Source organism: Ranitomeya imitator, chromosome 1 (assembly GCF_032444005.1).
Source record: "Ranitomeya imitator isolate aRanImi1 chromosome 1, aRanImi1.pri, whole genome shotgun sequence".
Classification (NCBI taxonomy): domain Eukaryota; kingdom Metazoa; phylum Chordata; class Amphibia; order Anura; family Dendrobatidae; genus Ranitomeya; species Ranitomeya imitator.
This window is the reverse complement of record NC_091282.1, coordinates 906,381,371-906,389,545: the sequence shown is the minus strand read 5'-3', so window position 1 is coordinate 906,389,545 and position 8,175 is coordinate 906,381,371.

The window sequence follows — 8,175 nt, the reverse complement described above, 5'->3', positions numbered from 1 at the left end:
CGAGGGCCTCGCGGCAGGGGAATGGTCCTTGCATCCGGAGGTCTTCCATCAGATTTGTCTTCGATGGGGAACCCCGGATGTGGATCTTACGGCGTCCCGAGTCAACAGGAAGGTTCCGCAGTTCGTCTCCAGGTCCCGTGATCCTCTCGCAGTGGGCGTCGATGCTCTGGCCATTCCTTGGTCACAGTTCGAGCTGCCCTACCTGTTCCCACCCCTTCCATTACTTCCCAAACTGTTGAAGATCAAAGCGGAAGGGGTGCCGGTCATCCTGATCGCCCCGGATTGGCCCAGGAGAGCTTGGTTCGCGGAGCTCGTCAACCTTCTCGCGGACGCTCCCTGGCGCCTTCCAGACAGGCCCGATCTGCTTTCCCAGGGTCCGATCTGCCACCCGAATTCTCGGTCGCTCAGTTTAACGGCGTGGCTGTTGAGACCGCGGTTCTGAGAGCGTCCGGCCTTTCGGACAGGGTGATTCACACCATGATTCAGGCTCGGAAGCCTTCGTCTTCCAGGATCTACTACCGCACCTGGAAGGCCTACTTCCGGTGGTGCGAGTCCAACCGCGTTCCGCCTATGGTTTTTTCCCTGCCTTCTCTTTTGGCCTTCCTTCAGGCAGGACTGGATTCGGGCCTGGCTCTTAGTTCCCTGAAGGGTCAGGTCTCTGCGCTTTCCATCCTCTTTCAGAAGACCTTGGCCTCTCGGCCACAGGTTAAGACCTTCTTTCAGGGGGTAGCCCACGCCGTCCCGCCGTACAGGGCCCCTGTGGTGGCATGGGACCTAAACCTGGTACTGGACGTTCTGAAGGTTTCTCCCTTTGAACCTCTTAGAGGAATCTCCCTATCAGTTTTATCATGGAAGGTAGCCTTTCTTGTGGCCATCACGTCCATTCGCCGCGTTTCCGAGCTGGCGGCCCTGTCTTGCCGCCCTCCGTTTTTGGTCATTCACCAGGACAAGGTGGTCTTCCGGCCCCCACCTTCTTTTCTTCCTAAGGTGGTTTCCACCTTCCACCTCAACGAGGACATCGTTCTACCTTCCTTTTGTCCAGCTCAGACTCATCCTCTGGAGCGATCGTTGAACAAGCTGGACCTTGTCAGGGCTGTGAGGATCTATCTGGACAGAACGTCCACTTTCCGGAAGACGGATTCCTTTTTCGTCATTCCTGATGGCACGCGCAGAGGCCAGCCGGCTTCTAAAGCGACTATTGCTCGATGGATCAGAATGGCAATCTTGGAGGCTTACCAAGTCAAGAATAGAGTGCCCCCTCCTGGGATTAAGGCTCATTCTACCCGGGCAGTCGGCGCCACCTGGGCGGTGCACCACAGGGCTTCCGCCCTGCAGCTGTGCAAAGCGGCAACTTGGTCTTCCTTCCACACGTTCGCCAAATTTTACAAGGTCCATACCTACGCATCGGCGGACGCCAGCCTAGGCAGAAGGATCCTTCAGGCGGCAGTGGTGAGTCCTCTGACCTGATGGAAGTCTGTTTTTTCCCGCCCTTGGGACTGCTTTGGGACGTCCCATGGTTCCTGTGTCCCCCAATGAGAGGCGATAAAGAAAACAGGATTTTTGGTTGCTTACCGTAAAATCTGTTTCTTGAAGCCTCCATTGGGGGACACAGCACCCTCCCAATGTTTGTTATATGTTCTGACTGTTCTCACGTTTACAGTTCTCAAGTTTGTGGTTATGGTTTTTCAACCTTTGTTCTTTCTCCTACTGCTTTCTCACTAACTGAAGAGTTTAATGCCAGTCGGTGGGGTGTACACTGCAGAGGAGGAGCTAACTTTTTTTATTTGCATAGTGTCAGCCTCCTAGTGGCAGCAGCATACACCCATGGTTCCTGTGTCCCCCAATGGAGGCTTCAAGAAACAGATTTTACGGTAAGCAACCAAAAATCCTGTTTTCCTCATGATTTCCTTATCACCATCACCCCCATCATTGCATTGCCCTCATGATTTCCTTATCACCATCACCTCCCATGATTGCCTTATGCCCAACCTACACACACACAGACCCACACACCAGCATTCAGCCTGGTATCACTGTGACGCTGCAGTGCTGACGAGTCCTCTAATGCTGGAGGAAAGAGACGGAAGGAGATGGGGACAGCCGCAGAGAACTACTGCGCATGCGCCAGATTCCCAGCCCCGCTGTGTGACTAAATCAGAACACACTACGGGGTGGGATCTCGGGCCTCGGCTGCAGGCAGATGTGAGATCGCTAGATCAGGTGATGTGAGTTGAAGGGCAGCGCAAACGGCGCATGCCCGGAAAAGGAAAGCACAGCGCAGGCGCCGGTTACGTGACTACAGACAGGAGGCGGCACACTGCGGGGGGATGATTGACTGATGGGAGGCGGTTAAGTCCAGGGGAAAAAAACATACCCAGCGGACATAATACAGGTATGGCGCGAAAATTATAAAACATCATATTGCAGAGTTAGTAGGGAGCACAAACAGAAGAGCCACCTTCACAGAATGCAGCCTTAGTGCTGCACAAGGTGGCTCTATTACTTAAAAACGCCGGGGGGGGGGGGTGACAGGTTCCCTTTAAGAAAAAAAAAAAAAAAAATCTCAAACATTTGGTGTCCATGTAATCGTAACTCCATGCACAACACAATGATCGGATTATTTCTGGGGATCAGAAAAAAAAAATTGAATGATGGAGACAAAATATTAAACCCATAAAAATGTAACGCTGAGGCCGTGGTCACACGTAACGTAAATGCTGCATTCTGTCTATTGCTTTATTCTGTAGGTGTCTGCACCACAGAACGCAATAACAATAAGTTTGCTGTGTTTCTTTTGATTTTTCCTTTTTATTTGATGTGATTTTGGTGCAGCTATGAAGCAGACTTTAACATTTTTTTTTTAATAGTGCAGAAAAGCTTTGATTCTTTGATTAAAAACGCAACAGTAGTTTTTTTTTGTTTTTTTCTCATGCAATTTTGGTGCTTTTTTTTTCCTCTCGTCTTCTATGTGGAGCCTTAAAGAACATGTAAAAACTGCAGTTACTTTCTTCACATCTGCACTAGAAGCACATCAAATAAGAGGGAAAAGGCATAATAAAAAGCGCAGCAATGATGCAATAGTTAGAGAAGATTGTTGATGTGTAGTTTGGTGTGGACACCTGCAGAAAACAAAAGCACAGTATTTATTCGGACTCCCATGACAGCACACGAGATAGGGGATCCGCCCTTAAGGAACAGGAAACCTACAGATACAAAAGGGCGGCACCTCTCCCCATGCATCAGTTGGTTTCCTGTTCCTGAAGGGACTGGATGCCTATAGAAGTTTTTTCGGCAGTATTCCAGGCCGGCCGGACCGAATCAGGTAGCGGGGGGGGGGGGTCTCCTACCTCGGCAGCTGTGGGTACCTGATGTGGTCACGGTGGCCCTGGCAGGGCTGCGCGGCGGTGACCGAACAGCAAGGAGCAGTCGCCAGGGGGGTGTCCTGTCTCCGGAGCCAGCGTGCGGTGAGTATAGTGATCCTCCCTCCCTCGTATGCTGATGGTCTCTCTGCGGTTGGGTGGGCGGCGGTGTCTAGGGAGCGCCGGCCGGAGTGTAGCTGGCTTGCCTCGGCGTCCCATGATGGCTGCAGCGCTGACAGGAAGCGCTGTAAGCTGCGGTGACGTCGGAAGGCGGAGCCGGCGATGTCTTCCGGGTTGCAGAGCTCCTGCGCATGCGCGGGGGCTCCAAGATGGCGGTGCCCACCGGAGATTCATGCCGCTCTCCCTCAGAGCGTCGCACAGCTGCGGGAGGGCGTGAAAATCAAAAACAATCGCTGAGCAAGGTGTGCTGACCGAAGGAGGGGCCTTATAAGTAAGCTCCAGCGGCGTGTTCCTGGCTTCTGGCTCCAGAGTGCTGAAGATGGAGTCTGATCAGGATCAGCAGGCTGTGCTGCAGAGCGAAACATTACAGAAGCCTAAGGAGAAAGAACACGAAGGAAGGATCGGGCCGCAGAAGCTCCTCCAGACAGGGGTCTGGAAGGTCAGCTAAAAAGGATCCCCCTCGTACTTCGGTATCTTCTGGGTGTGGGGCAGCCTCTGGTAAGTGATCTTCGAGAAAGTTCACTTAGTGACTAGTCTTCCCTCATATGTTTTATGCAGGGAAGGAAAAGCGTCAGTAAGGCGAAGCATAGGGAGTGTGCCATCTGCGGTGTTCCCTTGCCTGACTCGCACCCTAAAAAGCTATGTGACCCCTGTATCCAGCAGACGGTGAGGTCCTGGAAGGAAGGGGAGGGGGTATAGCATGTAGATCTTAAGGTACCTTCACACATAACGATATTGTTAACGATATCGTTGCTATTTGTGACGTAGCAACGATATCGTTAATGAAATCGTTCTGTGTGACAGCGACCAACGATCAGGCCCCTGCTGGGAGATCGTTGGTCGCTGAACAAAGTCCAGAACTTTATTTCGTCGCTGGACTCCCTGGAGACATCGCTGGATCGGCGTGTGTGACACCGATCCAGCGATGTCTTCACTGGTAACCAGGGTAAACATCGGGTAACTAAGCGCAGGGCCGCGCTTAGTAACCCGATGTTTACCCTGGTTACCATCCTAAAAGTAAAAAAAAAACAAACACTAGATACTTACCTACAGCCGTCTGTCCTCCAGCGCTGTGCTCTGCACTCCTCCTGTACTGTCTGTGAACCGGAAAGCAGAGCGGTGACGTCACCGCTCTGCTTTCCGGCTCAGTCAGTGCAGGAGGAGAGCAGAGAAGCAGAGCGCAGCGCTGGAGGACAGACAGCTGTAGGTAAGTATCTAGTGTTTTTTTTTTTTTTACTTTTAGCATGGTAACCAGGGTAAACATCGGGTTACTAAGCGCGGCCCTGCGCTTAGTTACCCGATGTTTACCCTGGTTACCGGCATCGTTGGTCGCTGGAGAGCGGTCTGTGTGACAGCTCTCCAGCGACCAAACAGCGACGCTGCAGCGATCCGGATCGTTGTCGCTTAATGTGAAGGGGCCTTTACACTCTAGTCTACCTTACTTATCCCCCTAGGTAGCAGAAGAATCCTCTTCTATTGCGGCCAGTCTAAGGGAAATGGTTAGAATGGAGGTCAAGCAGTCCATTAAGAACCTTTCACAGACAGGAGGCTCTAAGCAAAAAACTCAGTGGGCATCTTGTCTGTGGATAAGGACAAGAGCGAGGAATCGGACGACTCAGCAGCATCATCCTCTTCGGAAGAAGACGCTGCTCGGTTTTGCTTACCCTTAGAGAGGATAGACAAGTTGGAAAAGGCGGTCAGAGGCACAATGGGTATATCAGAACCCAAGCCTCAACTATCTAAAGAACAGATGATGTTCAGTGGGCTAGAACAGAAAAAGCGCAGAGTCTTTCCTTTGAATGAGAAGATTCAGGAACTTATTAGTAGGGAGTGGAGAAAACCGGACAGGAAAGGCTCATACCACCTGCGCAGAAACGTCGATACCCTTTTGATGACCCAATAGTGGGTAGCTGGGAGAAGGCCCCAAAGCTGGATGCAGCAATTGCCAAAGTAGCAAAGCGATCCTCTCTTCCGTTTGAGGATATGGGAATGCTTAAAGACCCCCTGGATAGGAAAGTGGATACCTTCCTAAAAGGTACTTGGGAAATGGCGTCCGGCTCCTTAAGACCTGCGGTAGCGTCAACCTGCACGGCAAGGTCAATGATGGTCTGGCTGGACCAGTTAGAGACCCAATTAAAACAGGGGGCCTCTAGAGATTCCATACTCGCAGCGTTACCTGTAATCCAGGAGGGGGCGGCTTTTTTATCGGACGCCTCAATTGACTCCGTTAAATTGGCAGCTAGAGCGGCAGGACTTTCTAATGCTGCAAGGAGAGCCCTAAGGTTGAAATGCTGGCCGGGGGATATGCAGGCAAAAGCAAAACTCTGCGCTATCCCTTGTAATTGCGAGTATTTATTTGGGCCTACCCTGGATGAACTCCTGGAGAAGGCAGGGGATGATAAGAAAAAGTTTCCCAACCTTTTCAATCCATATCGTCGTCCCTTCAACAAGAGAAGGTTCAATCGGGGAGGAAGGCGTACCTTCTCACCGGGTAGAGATCGTCCCAGATGGGAGGATAAGCGAAAACGAGGTACAGGTCTCATGTTTCGCCGTAACCCGACGGAAAACAAAAAACAAGACCAATGACTGGCAATTTCAGTGGGAGGGAGACTGTTGCAATTCTCGGCAGAATGGTCGAAAATCACAAACAGCGTTTGGATAAAAGACACTGTTTCCCATGGTCTCAAGCTTGAATTTGTTCATATTCCACAGGACAAATTCAAGTTAACACCTTGGCGCTCATCTCCCACTGAACAATTCGCCTTAGAAGAAGTAGTGAGGACTCTTTGCTCCAAAAATGTTTTGGTAGAAGTGCCGTATTCTCAGGCAGGGAAAGGGTTTTAATCTCCCCTATTCCTAATCCAAAAGCCGGATAAGTCTTATAGGACCATTATAAACCTTAAGGGTCTCAATAAGTTTTTGGTAAAACATACTTTCAAAATGGAGTCCATCAATTCGACAATAAAGATGCTTTTCAACAACTGTTTCATGGTGGTAGTAGATTTAAAAGATGCCTACTACCATGTACCCATTCATGCTGATTTCCAACAATACCTGAGGGTAGCAGTACTAATGGGGGGTAGGATTCAACATTTTCAATTCAGGGCACTCCCCTTTGGAATAACCTCGGCACCTAGAGTGTTCACTAAAATAATCGCGGAAGTCATGGCACATTTAAGAGAATCAAATGTCCTTATAATCCCCTATTTAGATGATTTCCTCATTGTAGGGAACTCGGTAGATCACGGTCTGTCACAATGGGAGATTGTTAAGGCCAAACTAGAACACTTGGGTTGGATTATAAACTTCGAAAAATCTAAATTACAGCCCCTAAATGTTCAAAAATGTCTGGGATTAATGTTGAATTCAGTAACACAACAGTGTCTCCTTCCTATAGAAAAAATAGATCTAATTCAGAAGCATGTGTTAAAAGCAATCAATACGCCTTCCATGACACTTAGGCAGGCAATGTCCCTACTTGGGTCGCTTACGTCTTGCATTCCAGCAGTTAAGTGGGCTCAGTTCCACACCAGATCCCTACAAAGAGAAGTCTTGTTCCATGACAGGGCCTTAGGAGGCGCGTTAAATGGGAAATTAACATTGGGGCCAATAACATTGAATTCCCTTAGGTGGTGGTTAGATAAAAATAATTTATCGGCAGGGGTTCCCTGGATAGTAGATGTGTCCCAGGTGATAACCACGGATGCCAGCTCTTCGGGGTGGGGAGCCTACATGGGGGACATGGTGGTCCAGGGACAGTGGGAACCCTTCACAACATTCTCATCCAACCAAAGGGAGTTGTTGGCGGTTGAATTGGCTGTTAAAGAATTCCTCATATATCTGCAGGGCCAACACGTCAGAATTCTGTCGGACAACAGAGTGGCAGTCGCTTACATAAACCGACAAGGGGGAACTCGTTCCGGAAGATTAATGCAGATCACGGATCGGTTGTTCCAGGTGGCGGAGCTCAATTTTCTATCTTTGACAGCTCTCCATATCAAAGGAAAAGAGAATGTGGCAGCAGATTTCCTCAGCCGAAATGTGTTCAAGCAAGGAGAGTGGTCTCTCAACGAGGACATTTTCAATCTTATCGTCCGCAGATGGGGTCAACCAGTGGTGGATCTGTTCGACACCAGAAGCAACAGAAAAGTAAAACTTTTTTGCTCCCTAAATCCCAGGGAGAATCCCTTGGCGGTGGACGCGTTTCTAATAAAATGGGATTTTCCTATCGCCACAACAGCACCCACAACGAGAGAGGATCTGCCCACCTTCCGGACAGGAACCTACAGGTTAAAAAGGGGCGGTCCCCCTCGCCCTCCAGATTTTTGGGTTCCTGTCCGGACGGCGGGAGCCTACAGGTCTCGTTCACCTACCCGGGTCCGCCAAGCCTCTGTGCGGTGTCCAGGGAGAACGGCAGAGTCGGGGGCCCGGAAGCAGCGTCGGGGGAAGTCCTGTGTCAGCTTCCCCCCTCGTCTGGCAAGGAGCGGCATGGCCGAGCGTTAGAAGTGGCGTTCCCGGGGGAAGGCACGCCGCCCTGGGTCGTCCACACGCGCGCGATGCTGCAGGAGCAGGTCGGCGCTTATGACCCGGAAGTGAACCAACGACTTCCGGAGGAGGCCGGGAGGAGGAGCGCGGG